The following is a 21,667-nucleotide window of genomic DNA, read 5'->3' on the forward strand; positions in this document are numbered from 1 at the left end:
CCATATTTGAATCATTCTTCCAACCCCCTTTCTCACTTTTGTCTTTTTAAAATTCTGCTCCCCCAAATGTCTTTGTTTCTTCGTGTCTCTCTTTTTTCTTTTCCTCTTCTTGACCCACACATTTAGCCTCCCCCCACCCACCCCCATAATCTCATTTATTGCCACATCCAAGCAAACAGACACCACACAGAGTTTTGTCCAGGAGAAGGGCTGGCTGTCTTAGGGTTAGGGAAAGTTAAGGAATATAGGACCCTCATCCTTTTGTAATGTGGAGGAGCTCCATGAGAGAAGACAGCCTTAGGCTGTCTTTTGGTTTTGTTTAAGCTTATGTTAAAAATCTTGGTTTCTTGCCTTTGAGGACAAAAATGCCATCAGAAGGCCAATGAAAATTGGGAGCCAAGTTCATTCTGCTTGCTTTATTTCCCATCATATCACATAATATGTATATAACACTTTCTCTGATCCAGGCGCTATAAAAACTTTGTCTTTGCTCTTATTCCTAGAAACTCTCGTGCTTAGACCATTACAACATCTCCACTTCAGCAAGAATAAACTTGAATGACAGAAATGCAAATCTGAAAAATGGTTGACCTTAGGTGCACTAGCAGGGTGTCAAATTCAAGTTATCTGTTGGCTTCCTTAGTCTATATTCCGTTCCCTGAACAGCTAAATTAGAGAAGCATCCAGGTAGACCCAGGTGGCTCAGTGGTAAAGAATCTGCCTGCCAATGTAAGAGGCTCAGGTTTGATCCCTGGGTTGGGAAGATCCCCTGGAGAAGGAAATGACAACCCACTCCAGTATTCTTGCCTGGAGAATCCCATGGACATAAGATCCTGGTGGGCATCCATGGGGTCATGAAGAGTTGGACATGACTGAGCAACTGAGCACCAGCGCCAGCACAGGTAGACAGAGCAGATAATATTAATGTGTTACAGACCAGAAGAAAGAAGAAAATTAATGATGTAAGGGAGGAAGGGAGGAAGGAAGGAAGGAAGGAAGGAAGGAAGCGGTCCTGAGGAAGGAAGAGCTATGGACATAGAAAGAAGCAAATAGCACCTGCGGTTTCTCTTTGGAAGCTGTACCTGCTCCATCTCTGAACTACACGGGTTCTGGTTAGTTCCTAGAACAAATCTGTGGACTAAACCCAAGTCTTCCTCACCAGCCTGGTCCAAAACTTGATCTTTTTCCATCTGCTCCATAACGAGAGTGCAGAGGCTGCAAAACAGATGTCTGGGGAGAGCCAGAGCAAGGAAAGGCAGGGTGGTGGGTGTGGGGAAGGAACGAAAGCAGATGCAGAGCAGAACTCAGGCAGGACGCACAATAGAGGGCCTAGACACACTCATGTTTTCCGTGAAGCACAGACAGATGGAGGAACTGAACTCCCGCCAGTCGTTTGGCAGGGCCGGCAATGACCTCAACTTGCTGGCCCAGCCAGAGACTGTAAGACTGTATGTCCGGAAAGCCTCCCCAGGCAGTAGGAGGGGGCGCTCTCCTGGGGTCCCAGGGGGCGGGGAGTCTGAAGTTAGAGCTGAGAAAACAGGGACAGAATGTTCAGAGCAAGCAGAGGGAGAAGGCAGGCAGCGAGTGGGACCTCAGAAGGAAGGGAAAGGGGAAGCTGGAAAGAAGGCGGGAACTAGTGAAAGCAGAAACCACCCTGTATTCTTGCTGATCCTTTAAGGATGTCATTTATTTGCAAGGACTTGGGTTGATTTCTTATTCATGACCTTAGAGAGCTTCAGATTTACTTTTCTCTGATGGTTATCATTATAATTACATCAAGTCAAAGTCAGCACCCATGGCCCAGGAATGAGCAACGGCCACCCAGAGACGTGAGCTGAGACTCTCCCCAGGGAAGACCTCCCTGAGCTGCAGTCCGTATACTCATCCAATACAAGCTGGAGCTGCTGCAGGTCAAGGACACAGGAAAGGCCTCCGAGGAATTGACTGGCAGGTGCAGAAGCGACTTAAGGCAGGCATTCTCATGTCTGAGAGAGCCAGGAAAATACTAGTTTTTCAAAAGAGGTCTCCAATTGGTGGACAATGGGTAAAATGCAAAGACCGAGAAGGGAGGCAGAGATGCAAGACTGTGTGCTGGTTTATTCATCTGTTTACTGGCCTGTGAAGAATACACCCATTAGCTGAAGGCCTCTGGGCAAATGTACAGAAACGTTATTACTGCGGTACGATCCAACTAAATTAAATCCAGGGCCTAAACACACACAGATCCCATAAAAGGGAGGAGAGGAAAGGAGGAGGGTTATATGAGGTGGGGATGGGGGGTGGGGGAGTGCTGTGTGTAGCAGAATGAAGCAATAAAACGGTAACAGCCAAACTAAGAGATGGACTCAGCGGAGGCCTTCAGCGCCAACAAACGTATGTCCTCTGAGATCTTGGGCTAGGGAGAGCCTCCCTTGTCTTAGTAACCATGCACCTCTCCAATGCTCTGCTCTTTACACCTCCATGCCTTGCACTTTCCGTTCCTTCCTTTCTGAAATATCCTTTTCCCAACTCCAGTAAAGGCCTGTGAAAGTGTTAGTGTTAGTCACTCAGCTGTGTCCATCTCTTTGCAACCCCGTGGACTGTAGCCTGCCAGGCACCTCTGTCCATGGAATTCTCCAGACAAGAATACTGGAGTGGGTTGCCATTTCCTTTTCCAGAGGACCTTCCCGACCTAGGGATCAACCCTGGGTCTCCTGCATTGCAAGCAGATTCTTTACCATCTGCGCCACCAGGGAAACACAAAAATAAATACCTATACGCACATCAAAACCCAGCCCCAAGGCTGCTCTTCCCAGAAATCTCTGCCTGGTCCCCTCTGCTTCTGAAGAGTTAACCAGGGACTTCCCTGGCAGTCCAGTGGTTAAGACTTCACCTTCCAATGCAGGGGGTGCGGGTTCAATCCCTGGTCTGAGAGCTAAGATCTCATGTCTTGAGGCCAAAAAACCAAAACATAAACCAGAAGCAATATTGTACCAAATTCAATAAAGACTTTTAAAAATGGTCCACATAAAAGACAATTGTTTAAAAAGGTCAATTATTTCCCTCTACTGAGCTACCTCTCCATTTTATTTTTATCATTGTGGCATCAGCTTTATTATATTCTTTTACGTGTCTGTCTTCTTGATTACACTGTGAGGTCCTTACTCCGCTCTGGCTGACATAATGATTAGCACAGAGCAACTCAAAATTTGTTCATTTGAGTTGAGATGAAGACTTGGAAATATTTTGAGATATAAACATTCAAAAAATGCAAAAAAAAAAAAAAAAAGTCGAGGGGAAAGTTCTAGAAAAGAAAGTAGTTTGAGAGGATACAGGAGTTCAGCCAGTAAAATAATTAACCAATGTTTTGATCCAAAGGGAGGGGAATAGAGCTAGAGGAAACAGGTATAGAAATCAGTTTATTCCAGAAATAAAGGGATTTTGGCAGCAGGGCTGTGAAATCAGTGCATGTTAAACATGTGACGAGTGCTTCTGTCTCATCATTTTCAGAAGGTGTGGTGGCCTTGCCCTGCTCCTCTCGACCAATTGTGCAAACATAAAATACTTGATCCAGGTTCAGAACTCTTGTCAGGTTTCCTGAAATGGAACTCACAACAAATAAATTTGAATAACCGATAAAATTCGCTGTAGACACACAAAATAAGACAAATACCTTGTTCACTGATAGGAAATCTCTATCTTCTCATTCTACTCATCAGGAAAGAAATGAAAACAAAGTCTGGAATTCAAAAATATGAAAGACATCCAGGAAAGTTCAATGTATAATTTTTTTTTAACGCAGTGTTCTTATTTAATTTTTTCATCTTTGTTGCTGCACACAGGCTTTCTCTAGTTGCAGCGAGCTGGGCTACTCTTTAATTGTGGTGTGTGGGCTTCTCATTTCAGTGGCTTCTTTTGTTGCAGAGTATGGGCTCTAGGCAAGGGCTCAGTACTTGTGGAGCAGCTGCCTAGTCATCCTGTGGCACTGTGGAACCTTCCGGGTACAAGGAATCAAACCTGTGTGCCTTACATTGGCAGGCGGATTCTTTTTTTTATTGGAGGCTAATTGGTTTACAATATGATAAGCAGATTCTTACCTACTGGACCACCAGGGAACTCTCATGTATATAATTATTCTCAAATAGCAACAGCTAGTAAAATAGCACATTTATATGTTTGCATTTTAATAGATGGTATGAGCCAGGACACCTACAGGATGGTCCTTGGTGATCCCCACGTTCTATTCTTCACCCCTACATATACTACTAGCCAATAAGATAACAGCAGAGGCAATGGACTATATCTTCCCAGAAGAGATTACAAAGAGACTTCAGCTTTTAGGGCTGGTGCTCTCTCGATCTCTTGCTTGTTTTCCCTGAGCAAACCCGGCTGCCGCTGTGAGTCACTCCATAGAGAAGGTCATGGCCAACAGTTGTGTGAATGAACTTGGAAATGGATTTTCTCTCAGTTGGCCTGGAAGACTGCAGCCCCAGCCAACACCTTGACTATAGCCTAGTGAGCTGCCCTCAGCCAGAGGTACGCAATAAAGCTGTGCTTGGCTTCCTCACCAACAGAAACTTTGGGAAAATAAATGTTTTAAACTGCTAAGTAGATAAGAATGCATCATAAAACTATTGTATTCCAACTAAATAGTATATAATAAAATCACATTAATACAATTATACTATTATGAAATACTGCTGCTGCTACTAAGTCACTTCAGTCTTGTCCGACTCTGTGCGACCCCATAGACAGCAGCCCACCAGGCTCCCCCGTCCCTGGGATTCTCCAGGCAAGAACACTGGAGTGGGTTGCCATTTCCTTCTCCAATGCATGAAAGTGAAAAGTGAAAGTGAAGTCGCTCAGTTGTGTCCGACCGTCAGCAACCCCATGCACTGCGGCCTACCAGGCTCCTCCGTCCATAGGATTTTCCAGGCAAGAGTACTGGAGTGGGGTGCCATTGCCTTCTCCGATGAAATACTAAATTAGCTAGTATAATACATATGTTCAGTTGCTCAGTTGAGTCTGACTCTTTGTGATCTCCTGAACTGTAGCCCACCAGGCTCCTCTGTCTATGGAATTTTCCAGGCAAGAATACCAGAGTGTGTTGCCATGTCCCTCTCCAGTGGATCTTCCCAAACCAGGGATTGAACCTGCATCTCCTGCGTTGGCAGGCAGATTCTTTACCACTGTGCCACCTGGGAAGCCCTAGCTAGTATAATATGTTGGCTATTAATATACACTAGTTTAATACACTAGTGTTAATATATACTAATGTTCATGGAGCACTTACCATATGCTAGGCACTGTGTTAAAAAGTGTGATTGGGCTACATAAATTAAATACATCCTTTTGAAATTAGTACATTCATAGGAAAGCATACAGAAAAGGAAGGAGAGATGAAAAGGAAGAAGAGATAAGGGAGAAAAGAAAAAAGAGGGTGGGAGAAAGAAAGAAATCACACAGAAACCATAGAATCACCTTTAATATTCACTTTGTATCTAGATTTGCTAGGGACTTTTGGTGGTCCTTCCTTCTGGAGAAGGAAATGGCAACCCACTCCAGTACTCTTGCCTAGGGTATCCCATGGACGGAGGAGCCTGGTAGGCTATAGTCCACGGGGTCGCAAAGAGTCGGACACGACCGAGCAACTTCACTTTCACTTCTGGTGGTCCAGTGGTTAGGACTCTGCTTCCAAAGCAGGGGATGCAGGTTTGACCCCTGGTCAGGGAACTAAGATCCCACAATCCTTGTGGCCAATAAAATAAAGTTAAAATTAAAAAATTAAAGAAGACTTTCTATAATTTAGTACTATAACTTACTTGAAATGTAGAAAATCTTATGAGCTTCCATAGAAAAGAATTTGACAACTAAAACATCCAGTTTGTAGTCAAGAACCAAAGGAATTTGTTACTCTGCCTGGAGCAGAAAGCCTGAGGGAGGAATTTAATAGTTTTTTAATGTATACTATTTTGAAGATTTTGGTAGCTTCATATTTATCACTTCCACAAAAATTAGGGCAGAATAAAAATGAATTTCTTTTGGAGGTTAGTTTAGATGATATCTTAGAGAGATTTCCTGAATATAAGGCCATGAATAATTAAAATTCATTTAATCAGTCAACAGACTTCCTATACTCCAGCCATTCTGTTAATATGCAGTTGGAATAGAACAGAAATAAAACAGATATTGTTTTGCTTTTATATTACTCACAACATTTTCTAAGGAAAGTTCTAGAAATGCTTTCCTTGGAGATAGTAGAGTGATTTGATGTATTTCTAGAAACACAGATGGATTGAATGATTAGTAAAGTTAGATCTGAATCTCATGACAGGAAAATTGGAATTTGCTTGTTTTGGGTTTTTTTATTATTAATATATAAAAATAAATTTTATTCATGGCTGTGCTGAGTCTTCTTTACTGCACGGGCTTTCTCTAGTTCTGGTGAGCAGAGGCTACTCTCTAGTTGCAGTCTGCAGGTTTGTCCTTGCTGTGGCTTCTCTTGTTGTGGAGCACTGTCTCTAGGCATGAGGACTTCAACAGTTGCAGCTCCTGTGCTCTTAGAGCACAGACTCAATAGTTGTGGAGCGTGGGCTTAGAGGCATATGGGATCCTCCCAGTTCAGGGATCAAACCCATGTCTCCTAGATTGGTAGGTGGATTCTTTACCACTGAGCCATCAGGGAAGTCCTGGAATTTGCTTGTTATTGGGTTCACCTGCACCCCTTGCATTTTCTGGTATAAGTGAAGGAGGCCTTCAGAGCTGTCCTGAGATGGACTTCTGGGTTGGGCAGAAGTACAAGGCTATCTTTCTTATCTTGAACCTTGATAATCTTTCCACTTGAAGATCCTTCTCCCTAGTTCCCATAAGAGTGATCTTTAACAAACCACACTGACACTTAGGATTTTGAAAGAAAAACAGCTTATTATTTTCCATGATTTTGTACATTGGTCAGGCAGTAAGTCTGCTTGACATGGTGTTGGCTAAAAAATCCCAAATGGTCTCACTCATGGCTCTCTGGTGCTGGCTGCCCACGGAAACGAGCCTCTGATGGGGCTGCTGGCAAAAGCCTCAGTTATCATCTATGTTGTATCTACGGCTGACTCACTTGGGCTTCCAACAACATGGCCCTGGTCGAGAGAAGAAACATCCCAAGAGGCAAAGGAAGAAGGTGCAGATCTCTTAGGATCTCCTTCACTTTGTTTTCAGTTTTTTATTTTTTGGCTATGCTGCTGGGCATGAGAGGGCTTCCCTTGTAGCTCAGTTCGTAAAGAATATGCCGGTAATGCAGGAGTGAAGTGAAGTTGTTCAGTCGTGTCCAACGCTTTGCGACCCCATGGACTGTAGCCCACCAGACTCCTCCATCCATGCGATTCTCCAGGCAAGAGTACTGGATTAGGTTGCCATTTCCTTCTCCAGGGGATCTTTCTTACTCAGGGATCGAACCTGGGTCTCCCACCTTGTAGGCGGACGCTTTACCATTTGAGCCACCAGGGAAGTCCGTAATGCAGGAGACCCGGGTTCAATTCTTGGGTTGGGAAGATCCCTCGGAGAAGGAAATGACAACCCACTCCAGTGAGAATCCCATGGACAGAGGAGCCTGGTGGGCTACAGTCCATGGGATCGCAAGAGTCGGATACAACTTAGGGACTAAACCACCACCTGGGCATGAGGGATCTTAGTTTCCCGACAAGGAATCAAACCCGTGCCCCCTGCAGTAGAAGCATAGATTCTTAACCACTGGGCCACCAGGGGAATCCCAGGTCTCAGCCTCACAAGTTCCCCAGCATCACTGCCACTATATTCTGTCAGGTAAAGGAAGTCTTCAGGGTCTCAATTCCAAATTAAGGGAAGGAGAAATAGACTTCTCTCCTTGATGAGAGGAGTGGCAAAAAAAAAAAAAAAAAAAGTGTCACAGGACTTCCCTGGTGGCTCAGATGGTAAAGAATCCATCTGCAATGAGAGAGACCTGGGTTCGATACCTGGGTAGGGAAAGTCCCCTGGAGGAGGACATGGCAACCCACTCCAGAATTCTTGCCTATTGAATCCTCATGGACAGAGGAGCCTGGCGAGCTACAGTCCACGGGGTTGCAAAGAGTTGGACAAAACTGAGGGGGCTAAGCACAGCAGAGCACACATGTGTCACAAGGATAAATGGAATCTTTAACAGATTAGGTAAGAGCCAAAGAACATTTGTGTTTTGTCCTTTCCCTGAAGCCTAATTCCCTCTCATCACAATTCTAAAGACCTCTTGTATGCTCAATAAGATAGAAAAAGTTCAGTCTTTGGTTTGTGCGGCATCCGACACTGTTCTGCTGCTTACACTTCATTGCTGGAAGTGTTCAAGTTTCTTCCGCAGACACCTGTCTCTTGACTGTACCCCACTCCTGTGTCTCTATTTACCATCTTTTGCTTCTGCTCCCAGATCTATACCTCAGTCTCTTCTACACCTGAAAGTAAAATAGGCATCTCTAGTTGGATGTTTCATTGGCACCTTGAGTCCGTCAGGCTTTATCTTAGAGAGAGCAGGATCATTTAAGCAGAAAAGGGTGGGTGGGGGCGGCAGAGGTGGGGAAGCTAAAGAACAGACTCCTAGCAGTAACCTCCAAGAGACCAGTACCCATCTTCTGGAGGCCACCTTGCATGCTGAGATATCACCACTCAGTCTACAGAAGCACACAGGCTCTGCTAGAATCCACACTAGCAAAATGCATCTTCCCTCCCTGCCTCTCTCTTCACTTAAGTGGCTTTCAATGCAAGTCTTCTCGGTTGCTGGAATGTAAACCACATTTAAACTCTAGCTATAAGAGAGTCTAGGGTATGTAGTTTTTAGTTTTCCACCCTCTATAATACGGGACGGTGCCCAAGAAAGACATGTGAATAAATGTAAAGTAAATTGCCTTATTTTTGCATATGGAAAATTGAGTCATTCTCTGCATTGGTTGGTGCCCCTCTCATTCTAGAAATCTGCCACCATCACCCAGATGAAGCATGTGAGTCATCCCTGAATTTGTCTCTTACCCTGAATCCCAACACACGCACACACACACTCACACACATACACATACATCCGTTTTCTCTCTTATTTCCATCACCACCCCAGTTCAGTCCAAGTCATTACTCTAACAGTCTCAACTCATCTCCCAATTTCCTCACCTTAATTGGTAATACACAGCACTATGAGTAATTTTTATAGCATTACTCAACTTAGGTCATCCTGACTTAAAAATCTTAGAGGCATATCATTATCCTTAGAACACAGATAGAACCTCTTAGTTCCATCTCTCACCACCAGTGCTCCAATCCAAGCACCCCAACCCATTTTGCATATTGCTTTCCGACCACACTGACTGACTTAACAGTTCTGCAAAAGCTCCAAGTTCTCTTGTTGCTTCTAAGCCGCTGTACATACTCCATTCCATTTGTACCACCTCCCCCAAAATCCTTAATATACCAATTTACAATAACAACCCTTGTGTTCATCTGGCTAATTTCTTTTTCTTTTTTTTTTTCTTTTTTTTTTTTTTACGGAGCAAACGTATTTAATAAGTTATAAGATACAATTTACAGTCGGCATTTGGTTCCAGTTTCACTTCCACGTCCCAGTTCATGAGGCCTGTGGTCCTTCCACATCAGGCTTCGGGCAGTTCCAGTTTCTACTCATCCTTTTCAGCTCGGCTTTCAATTGTTTTCCTGAGTGTCTCCACCACAATGTGGGCTTATTGTGGGCAGATGTTTTGCTCACTGTTGCATGCCCAAAACCAAGCCAGGGACTCCTATTTGTGCCTCAGAATACAGATGCTTAGTGGAGAAGGAAATGGCAACCCACTCCAGTGTTCTTGCCTGGAGAATCCCAGGGATGGGGAAGCCTGGTGGGCTGCTGTCTGTGGCGTCGCACAGAGTTGGACACGACTGAAGCGACTTAGCAGCAGCAGCAGCAGCAGCAGCAGCAGCAGTGTAGGGGAGAAACTGTATTTCCTAAGACTGAACACAAGAGGGCGACAAATCACTTCTCTGGACCTGCTCTGACATTTGGCTGAATTTTCCTACACCTCATTTACTATTCCAACTGACTGTTGACATAGTTCATGTAGCACAACTCTTGAGCTGTGCCCAACAGGATGAAAGATTCCTAATGACTCAGAACTGTACTTCATTTATATTCTGGCTGCCTTCTCAGTGCCGGGCACTTCACTACCTACTGGTAATTAAAGATGAATCAGTCCCAAGTCCTCCGTTCAAATAATCTAGTGGGAAAGAGAAGCGAACTTAACTTTATTCCCAGACATAGGAAGACACAACACATTTTTTTTTTTTTTCAGTATCACTGGCTTCTTAAAATGGCAGAAAGGTTAACAATTGGGTGTAAATAAGACTGAAACTTAGAGGCTTCCCTAGTGGCTTCAGTGGTAAAAAATCTGCCTGCCAACGCAGGAGACACAAGTTCGATTCCTGATCTGGGAAGATCCCACCTGCTGCAAAGTCACTGAGCCCTTGTGCCACAACTACTGAGCCTGTGCACTATAAGAGAAGCCATTGCAATAAGAAGTCCAGACACTGCAACTAGAGAAAGCCTGCATGCATCAACAATGACCCAGCACAGTAGAAAATAAAAAACAAAATAACCAAAATAAAATTATTTAAAGACAGAAACTTAGACTTTCCTAAGTGACATGTTTGAAAAGCATAATCACCACCAATCCAGCTAATTCTACCCTAGGTAATTCTAGGATAGTTGGAGAATTATGCCTCATCCTAAGCCCATTATTCCCCCTCCCCATTTTGAATAGACTTTTTTTTTTTTTTGTCCAGAGCAGTTTTTATGTTCAGAGCAAAACTGAGTGGAAAGTACAGAGAATTTCCATATACTCCTTGCCCTACATACTCACATACTTCCCCACTGTCAGACCAGGGAAGTCTACTGTTACAAGAGTAAATTAGGGTTCACTCTAATTTAGAATGCTGTCCATTATGTGGGTTTTGACAAATGTGTACTGACATGCATCCACCATTATAATATCGTACAGAGTAGTTTTACTGCCTTCAAAGTACTCTCTGCTCTGCCTTTTCATGACCCCTTCTCCTCTGAGCCCTGACAACAACTGATCTTTCTGCTGCCTCTTAGGTTTTTTTTTTTTTCTTTTTCCAGAATACAGATAGTTGGAATCATACGGTATGTGTTTTTTTTTTTCAGACTGCCTCTCTTACTTGATCATAATGCATTTAAGTTCAGTCCATGCCTTTTCATGCTTGGTAATTTATTTCTTTTTAGTGTTGAATAACAGTTAAACTGTGCATTCACCTACTTGATTGTTTCTGTTTGGGCAATTATGAAGCTGCAATAAGCATACATGTGCAATTTTTTGCATATTTTTTCCTTTGGATAAATACCAAGGAGCTTGAGACTAGATCATATGGTAAGGGTATGTTTAGTTTTATAAGAAACTAATCTGTCTTCCAAATTAGTGGTACCATTTTGGATTCTCAGCAGTGAATGGGAGTTCCAGTTGCTCGACATCCTTGCCCTTGTTTCATATTATCAGTATTTTGGATCCAGCCATTCTAATAGGCATGTAGTGATATCTGATTTTTTTTTTAATTCTCATTTCTCTAATGACATAGGATATAGAGCGTTTGTTTCATTTGCTTAGTTGGCATCTTATATTTTTATTGGTGAGGTACGTGTTTCAGGTCTTTTGCCCATTTTAAAATCAGTTTTCTTTTAATATTTATGTATTTATTTGGCTGCATCGGGTCTTAGTTGTGGCAGGTGGGCTCTCAAGGACTTGGGCTCAGTACTTGGACCTCTCTGGCTGAGTTGCTCCATGGCAGGTGGGATCTTAGTTCCCCAACCAGGGACCGAATCTGAACCCTGGACTGAACCCAAATCCCTGCTTTGGAAAGTGGATTCTTAACCACTGGACCACTAGAGAAGTCCCTGTTTATTTTTCTTATTGTTGATTTTTAAGAGTTATTTGTATCTTTTGGATAACTATTTTTTATCTGGTATGTATTTTGCACATATTTTCTGCCAGTTTGTGGCTTGTCTTCTCATACTCTTGAGACCATGTTTTGCTGAGCAGAAATTTGGAATTTTAATGATGTTTCAGCTTATTAATGACAGTGACTTTGTATCTAAAAAAGTCACCACCATACCCAAGGTCATTTATCTATGTTATCTTCCAGAAATTTTATAGCTTTTCATTTTATATTAGGTCTATGACACATTTTGAGCTAAATTTTGTAGAGAAGAGCATAAGGTCTGTGTCTAGATTCTTTTTGTGGGGTGAGGGGAGGGCATGTGGATGTCCAGTTGTTTCAGTACCATTTAAAAAAAATTTTATTCATTTATTTATTTTTGGTTGTGCTGGGTCTTTGCTTTACAAGGGCTTTTTCTCCAGTTGTGGCGAGTGGGGGCTTCTATTTGTAGTACAAGGGCTTCTCGTTGTGGTGGCTTCTCTAGTTGCAGAGCACAGGCTTTTGAGCTTGCAGGCTTCAGTAGTGCTTCTGCTCAGCAGTTGTGGCACACGGGCTTAGTTGCCCCGCAGCATATGGAATCTTCCCAGACCAGGGATTGAACCCGTGTTCCCTGCATTGGCAGGCAGATTCTTAACCACTGACCACCCGGGGAAGTCACAGGACCATTTCTTAAAAAGACTGTCTTGGCTCCATTGTATTGCCTTTTATCCTTTGTTCTAGATCACCTGATTGTTAATTTATGTAGGCCTATTTCTGGACTCTATGATGTATCTTTGATCTTTTGTTGCCAATACCACACTGCCTTAATTACTGTAGCTTTATACTGTTTGATGCACAGAAAGACAAATGCTGAGACACAGAGGTGTGCAGCAGAGAAAGGGTATATTCATGAGGCAGCCAAGCAAGGAGCACCAAGCTCAAATCCACCTCCCCCAAGGTGAAGAGCTTGGGATGTTTATGAGACAAAGAAGCAGGGTGGCCTGAAGTAGGGCTTCCTACGGGGAAAGAGATGGGAGGCAAGGTAAAGATGAAGTAATCAGTGTTCTGTGCAGGTGTATCTGATTTTCGTGCTTCTCATGGGATGCTTGTTCAGAAAACAGCAGCATCAGCATGATCCCAGGGTGGGAGTTTTGACCCCCTGATGTCAAAGGTTATCAGGGCCAATGGTTGGTTTGACCTGGACAAGACTAGCTCCCAGTTTCTGAAAAACAATTTAAGCAATTGTAGTGTAGCATGCATACATCAGAGGTGTAATTGATCAGGGCTGTTAAAGGAGTCTTGTGATGTTTCATCTAAGCTACGTGAAGTTTTGAGCGTATGCAATCCGCAAGAACAATTAAAGCAAGCTTGGTCAATGAAGGCAGGTTACGGGTTATCATTTATTAAGCAAGTTATAGTTCAAAGGATCTCAATAGTAAGTCGTGAGGTCAGTTAGTTTTAGTCCTCCATTTTGTTGTCTGTTCTTGGTCTGGGTCAGTCTGTGGACATTCAGAAAATAACTTGCTGGAATTTTGATTGGGATCATATTGAGTCTATAGATCAACTGGAAAGAACTAATATCCTGACAATATTGAAGTCTTCCTATTCATGAACATGAGATAGCGACTCATTTAGTTTTTCTTTGATCTCTTTTTTCAGAGTTTATGGTTTCCTTTGATCATTTTTGTATTTAGGTTTATACCTGTGTGTTCAGTCACTCCGTCGTGTCTGACTGTTTGCGACCCCATGGACTGTAGCCCACCAGGCTCCTCTGTCCATGGGAATTTTCCAGGCAAGAATACTGGAGTGGTTGCCACTTCTTCCTCCAGGGGATCCCCCCCACCCAAGGATGGAACCCTCTTCTCTTGCATCTCCAAAGTAGTTCATTTTATTGGGTCTCTGCTGCCCTCGTCTCCCTCCCTCCTAGTACACAGCACATAAAACCCTGGGAATATCAGAAGTTACTTGTCTATTCTAAGCTAATGAGATGACTGGTGCTGGGGACTCTAGGACCATCATGGGATGAATGTTCATTGCTGGGGTAATTACCCATGTGATTAGAAGGTTGGAATTTTCAGCCATCTCCCCAGCTCCAAAGAGGCGTGAATTATTGTTGATGGACTATGATTTAATCCTCCCCCATGTAAGGGAGCTCCATAAAAATTACCTGATGGAAGGGGTTTGGAAAGTGTATTTTGTGGGGAATACATCCCAGTGCTGACACGGTACAGTGCCCAAGGATGGCACAAGAGCTCTGCATATTCCTCCCTCATACCTTGCCCAACACGCCCTGTCCCTTTGGCTGCTCTTGTTTCTAGCCTTTACAATGAATGGGTAATACTGAATAAGTAAGATACTTTCTTGAGTTCCATGAGTCATTTAACAAAATTATTGAACTTGAGGAAAAGATTGTGAGAATACTGATTTATAGCCTGGTGTTCAGAAGCTCAGGAGGCAAGACTTGTAACTGGTAGCAGAAATGGAAGCAGTCTTGTGGCACTAAGCCCCAGACTTGAGAGATCCAACGCTAACTCCGGTTACGTAATTTTACAGTCTAACTGAATTGTAGGATACCCAGCTAGTGTTTGGAAATTGGGAAGTGTCAGAGAGCCAGACCCACACATTTGGTATGTAGGAAAAAAAAATAGTTTCTTGGAGTGAGACTTTTGTAGAAAAAAGGCAGAAGCAAAGCAAGAGAATTATTGCTTGGCTATAACTTAAGGCCTATATGGCTGTTTGTGGTTGGTTTACTCCTTGGAAGAAAAGCTCTGACAAACCTAGACAGTGTATTAAAAAGCAGAGATGTCACTTTGCCAACAAAGGTCTGTATAGTCCAAGCTATGGTTTTTCTATAGTCCTGTACAGACGTGAGAGTTTGACCATAAAGAAGGCTGAGTGCTGAAGAACTGATGCCCTTGGTCAGCTAGGAGATCAAACCCTAAAGAAAGTCAACCTTGAATATTGATGCTGAAGCTGAAGTTCCAAAACTTTGGCCACCTGATGGGAAGACCTGACTCATTGGAACAGACCTTGATGCTGGGAAAGATTGAAGGCAGGAGGAGAAGGGGCAATAGAGGAGGATAAGATGGTTGAATGGCATCAATGACTCAATAGACGTAAGTCTGAACAAATGCCGGGAGATGGTGAAGGACAGGGAAGCCCGGTGTGCTTCAGCAGTCCATGGGGTTGCAAAGAGTCTGACACGACTTAGCCATTGAACAGCAACTACCCTTAGGTTTCAATTTCGTAAGCTTGAGGCATTTACAGGCTTAGATTTTGGTTTGCTTATATACAGCCACCTTGGAATTAGAGCCTCCACAGTCTAATGGCTCCCTGCTTAATTAACTTAATGATTTCTCCCTTCTGACCATCCTCTTGTACCTCTTGGGAGATTCACCAAAAATTTGGTATTAGCAGAACTCCTCAGTCACCATCAGAATTAAGTTGCTTTTGTCTCATTGTGATACTGATTACGATGTCAGGTTCACAGAAGAATTTGTTTGGGGGGAGTTCTCTGGCACTCCAGTGATTAGGACTCTGTGCTCTCACTGCCAAAGACTGGGGTTCAATCCCTGTTTGGGGGAACTAAGATCCCACTAGCTGCATGGCCCAGCCAAAAATAAAAAAACATTTTTTTTTTGGTTATTCATTTTGTTTCTGTTATGCAAGCACAATGAGACCATTTGACACGCAGCTGATGGCTATGAATGTGCATTTAAGACCTGTGAGAGAACACAGTGCACCAAGGAACCAACCATGGTTATTATTCAATTCAGTTCAGTCGCTCAGTCGTGTCTTTCTGACTCAACCCCACTGACTGCAGCACGCCAGGCCTCCCTGTCCATCACCAACTCCCGGAGTTTACTCAAACTCATGTCCATTGAGTCGGTGATGCCATTCAACCATCAAATCCTTTGTCGTCCCCTTCTCCTCCTGCCTTCAGTCTTTCCCAGGATCAGGGTCTTTTCAAATGAGTCAGTTTTTCACAGACCATAAGGAGGATAATACCAAGAGTGAGAGGTATATTCCTTAATCAGAACTTCCTATGAACCAAACCAGTTGTTATCAAATAAATCAGGGAATGTACCTGAAGGGTCATCAACCCACCAAAGGCAAGTGGCTTATTCATTAATCTCGTGTATTTAGCACAATACCAGAGTGTAGTGGTGTTGATCCAACTGTGACAGGAGGCATTCTGCCGTGGCACAGTTTCCTCCTTGTTAAGCTGACAAGTAACGTCAAGCAATTCTATTATCCAAGACCATCCTAGCAAGAAAGCGTCAGGACTTTTGTTGTGCAACTATGACCTGAGTTATACATTTAGGGATAATTGCCAGATTTAAGGGCCTGGCAGGAAGTGACCTTCCTTTACCTGCAAAGGCTGCCAAGAATCCTGTAAACAGGTTAGCAGGCCTGTTTTTCCCAAGGGGCTTGACTGACTCCACAGAGTCGACCTGAGTTTTACTCTGGGCTTTGAATTCCTTCCAGAGGCGAATTTCTGTTCTTATAAGGACTTCACTTAGAAGGGCAAGTATGGTTGTTTTTAATCCTCAAAGAATAGGGCTGAATGAAATCAAGAGGCTGATCCACCCACCCAAATACATGAATTAAGATGGAAATCTAGATTCCTGTGTTCTAGATTTAGAGCTGTGGGTCTCTGGAATGTTTTCGTAAATGCTTCCACAATGACCTCAGCATGTTTTTCTTTCCCTTTGGGTACATAGTTTCATTTTAGCTTAGGAGAAAATGCCTTAAAAAAAGAAAAAAAAAAAAAAAAAAAGACTTTTAAAGCTACTTCCAATTAGGCCAACTTTTGACCACAGGCCTACATTAAAAAAAATGTAGATCTTCTCCTCCCCTCCCTCAAATATTTTGTCAGGTTTCAGCTGGGACAAACAGTAAATTTTCCTGGTAGTTTGGAACAATCCCAGGGATCCAAGAGGTGTTTCCAAAGAGGATGCTAAAGATAATACCTTCCTAGATCTGGAGCCACTTCGAAAAATAACCCAAAGACATCCAGCAACAGTCAGTAGGACCCTAGCCACAAACAGCCCACGTTTCTGTCCAGCTATATTTTGGGGCTGAAATGCCTGCATATGTCCCTAAGAACCGAAAACCTGAGTGCCCCAGGCAGGCAGAGAAACTTGTTGTTTAGTTGCTAAGTCGTGCCTGATTCTTTTGCGACACCAAGGACTGTAGCCCAGCAGGCTCTTCTGTCCATGGGATTATTCAGGTAAGAATACTGGATTGGGTTGCCATTTCCTCCTCCAGGGGATCTTCCCTATCCAGGGACTGATCCTGCATGTCTTGCATTTCCTGCATTGGCAGGCGAACTCTTTACCACTGAGCCACCTGGGAAGCAGAGAAACTGTAGAGGAGGATAAATAATTTTCCTTCTACTCTTGAGAGAGGCTGGGAGTCCTCGTTGTCTAGGGTATCTCTTGACTGGATCTAAAAGTTAAAAGATCCCCCACTCTGGCCACTGCAATTCAAGATTATCTTTGGTGAGATTAATATACTTGTTCAGTCTTAAAATTTATTCACCTGCAGGCTCACAATGGACCCAGTTCAGTTTAGGTCAGATCCAATCCCATCCCCAATCCAGTCTGGTTCTAAGTTGGACCCAGTTTGACTTTGGCTGGTTTCTGGACCCAATCTGGAAAGATGAAATGCTCAGATAAAGTCTGACAGCTCATAACCCAAGGATCCAAGAGGGTTTCAGCCACATCCTCCAGAGAAGCTGTGCTTTAAAGGGGCTAAGTGAGTACTTCTACATGGTTTCTCATTTCTCTAGGAGGCCACTCAGGAGCTCCTTCTGTTCCCTCTGCTGACAACAGAAAGCTAAGAGACCAACTGAGGCATATTAAGAGTATGTGAAAATGTTAGTTGCTCAGTTGTGTCCACCTCTTTGAGGCCCCATGGACTGTAACCCTCCAGGCTCCTCTGTCCGTGGAATTCTCCAGGCAACAGTAATGGAGTGGGTTATCATTCCCTTCTCCAGGGGATCTTCCCAATCCAAGGATCAGACCTCCGTCTCCTGCATTATAAGTGGAGTCTTTACTGTCTGAGCCACCAGGGAAGCCTAAAAACAAAGACGCCAAGGCAAGCTACAGTCATGTGCCATGACTCAGATTTTTAAAATCTGAGTATTTTGCGAGTATACATGAACAATCAATTCTAATTGAGCAGCTTCCATGGGAGTTGGGGAGATTTTTATAGGGGAAAGGAAGAAGCAAGAAAATTATTGGTGGGATGTATTATGTTGGTCAAAATGTTCGTTTCGGGTTTTTTTTCCGTAAGACCTTACTTATATTCTACTTGGTGGCCTTTCATCCTAATGGCCCCCTAATTTAATTAACACATGCAGATTTAGGAAGGGCTCCATGAAAGAATTGTGAGGAATAGTGGTTATCAAGCCTTAGTGCATCAAAATAATCCAATGTACATCACAACTCTTGAGCTGCTTCTTTCATTTTGGTGTGACTGGCGTGGGGATTAGAAACTGCAAATGGGGATAAGAACACCTCTAGGTGGAGGTGTTCCTAAAAGTGAGGACTTCAGACTTCTTCATACCAGTATTTCTTAAACCTGAGAGCCTGAGTCAGAATCCTCTGAAGGTGTGACTGCCAGAAAAAATGCACGATGGTTAAATAAATTTGACCTGCAATAATAATTTTAGTATATATAAAAAATTGCACTATTTGGGATAGATCATCTGTTAGTTTAACTGAAATTCAAATGTACTTTCTTTCCAAGCATCTTTCAAATGAGTACTTTGTGTTCCTGTTGTGACTGTTGTCTGTTTCGTCTTTTTCAGAAATTTCAAACGATACAATCTCATCAGGAGATTGTTTTATCTCTGATTCACCTACTGAATCTTCTGACCTACTTCTAGAATCACCTCAGTTACTTAGTGGGTAACAAAAATTTCAATAAACCTTTATACTTCTTTTTTCTTAGTTTCTCCGTTTATTTTCACACTTCAGTTTGGTCTCTCCTCTGCTGTCCCCTCCTAACTCTTGTTTCTCTGCTTTTGTTCAAGCTGTCTTCATGGAAATGCCTCCCGCGGCTTTCTCTCCTTCCTTCCCTTCTGTTTCCTTTCTCCTTTTTCCTTCTCTCCAAGCCTCCCACGGCAAAATTAAACTCTGCAAACAAGTTAGGACACTAGGGACCAGGCCACAGTATTGTGTTCCAGAAGTTTCTGTTCTGACAGTCCTTTTGCAAGAGCAAGTTCCCAGTCTGGGGAAAAGAGAGCTTCAAGAAACAATCGCTTCGCCCGAGGATCTGTTGGGGGAGTGATGGATGGTACCGCAGTTACTTAACTGCCGGAAAAGGAGGGGAGTCACTGCCAGGCAGCGGGAGGGGCGGAGGTGGCTGGGAGAAAGAGCCAGTCAGGAAGAGCCATGAAAGGGGGCGGGGAATGCGCTGCCTGTGTATGCTGCCTGCAAGACCTTTCTGCAGATACTGTGTCTTTGTGAGCTGACTGCGGAGGCCATGTGCATGCAGAATGCATGTGAATGTATGCGTTGCTTATTTCAGATCGCGGGTCTATGTGAACTGCTGACTGCAAGAAACAGGAATGTACCGTTGAAAGGATTTTGCAGTCAGAGTGCTTGTTTGTGGTTGTGTGGTATGTGTGACTGACTTTTTGCCAAATGCGCTGTTTCAGATTCCAGCTCTCAGAGTGGAGTGGAAGTCTGGCTGACTAAGCCAAGATGCAACAAAGTCAGAAGGAAATATGGGGGCAACTTGAGGTGGAAATAGAGAAGCTTGTTGCAACAAGAGAAAGAAAAAAAAAAATTGGAGAAAGGAGAAATGAATGAGAAACAGAATATAAGCACCAAAAATTCCTTACTTGGAAGAAATTTGTAAGGAAGAGAGAAAGAAAAGCAACATTCTTCCCGATGTAGGCACTATATATATATATATATATATATAGTCACTATATACTATACATAGTGTACATATGTATACTATACATAGTGTATATATATATATAGTCACTATATACTATACATAGTGTATAACTAAAGATACATATATATCTTTAGTTCCTCTGGTACCTTGATGAGATTATCTCCTAGTTTTTCCTCCCTTATTTCTTTCTAGACATAATTCATCTTGGCAGGTACATTACACATATATTTTGGTTACACCAGGGGATAGTTTAAAACTTAACAGTTATCCAGAACCAAACATTACCAGTTCTTAAATGAGAGATAGGGGCTTTTATTTATTTATTTTTTTGGTGCTGTTATTAGACCAGAGAGCTATTGGCTGTAATGGAAAGATGTCCAGTTTGGGGGTTTTTTGGGGGGGAGGGGCATCCCTGGATAGGCTCAAACCAAGGACATTCAGTTTTGATCAGGAATTTGTTTCATTTTAATTGTTTATAATTGTTTAGTGATTGAAATAGTTCATGAAGTCCATGATATTTCAAAAACAGGGGTGTTGAATTACAGTCTCTGCATTCCAGAAGTAGTTATTGTTATTACTATGATTATTAACAATTTGACAGGGAGTACCTACACCTGGAGTGAGGTATTCAACTTGGTCATGAGAACTTCTAGATCTCCGTGGATAAATAGCATAACTTTGAACTTGGAGGTGGGCTGGGGAGGGAAGTCTTAATTGGGACCCTATTCGTTTTGCTTTGTTGCAAACACACTACATATTTTGGATGGCTTCAAAATGGGGTCATTACGATGTGTTCCTCAGCTCTTTGCTTGCTTCATTTTTAAAACATTAGAGATTATTATAACTGTATTTCCGGTACTACTTGTCCTCCATTCATTAATATGTCTTTTATTTTATTCAGCCATCTTCTCCCTTTCTTTTCATCTGCCTTGCTCCTTCTTGTTTCTCATCATGTTTCCCTGGATTTGATTAAAATTCTCTTCACTTCTCTCCTCACCACTCTCTTCTTTATGGAAATTATTCCTTTTCAGGCTTGTCTTTTTCCTCATTCCCTTCTCTGGTGTCTTTGTCTGCAGCAGAGGGGGTCTGATGTTGATCTGAGGTAGGGAATAAGGCCTGGGAGAAAGCAGCCTGGGGGAAAAGGAGGAGGAAGCAGAGATTCAGCTGTTTCTGCCATTATCTGGTGAAAGGCAGGCTTTAAGCCTGCCTCTGTAAATTCCTCCCCTCCCGCCCCCACAGTTCCCCACCTCAAAGGGTCTCTCCACTTCTCCACCTTAAATTCCATTCCCCACCCCCACCCCCCCCCCACCCCCCGCCCCCCTGCCATTTCTCGGGTGACATTGCTCTCTACCAGCTCTGACTGCCAGGGACACTGACCTACTTTCTCCCCTCTCTGTCAGGCATGAACCCTGATTTGTCTAGTAAACCCTGAGTTTCTGCTAAATCCTTTTTTGCCCCAACCTATTAATGGGCCCCTTTTGAACCTCAAAGCATTTCACAATTTCCCACAAAATAGTAGTTTTTATGTTCAGCAACTGAAGTTTGAGAAGAAGCTTAATGATAAAAAATCTGTGACTTTAGCAAATCCATCTATGACAAATGAATTGGTACTTTGTTGATCACAGTAGAATCTATACATATTCAGAGAGTAACAGTAATAGTTTTTTGGTTGAATCTTTATATGTTTGATTGATGGATTCGTAGATTCTTTGTGACAAATTCTAATACACACACACACCGTTATTTATCAATGGTATGTTATGTTAGAGACATAAGTCAAAATATCAGGCATTGCTATCCTAATACTACTTTA

At 42.9% G+C, this 21,667-nt stretch overlaps 1 protein-coding gene across 1 annotated transcript in view; it reads left to right on the plus strand.

Annotated features, from left to right (window-relative positions):
- Window positions 1-21,667, plus strand: part of RIMKLB (ribosomal modification protein rimK like family member B) — a 129,160-nt gene that overhangs the window by 59,300 nt on the left and 48,193 nt on the right. The window lies entirely within an intron of this gene.

Source organism: Bubalus bubalis, chromosome 4 (genome assembly GCF_019923935.1).
Source record: "Bubalus bubalis isolate 160015118507 breed Murrah chromosome 4, NDDB_SH_1, whole genome shotgun sequence".
NCBI classification, from domain to species: domain Eukaryota; kingdom Metazoa; phylum Chordata; class Mammalia; order Artiodactyla; family Bovidae; genus Bubalus; species Bubalus bubalis.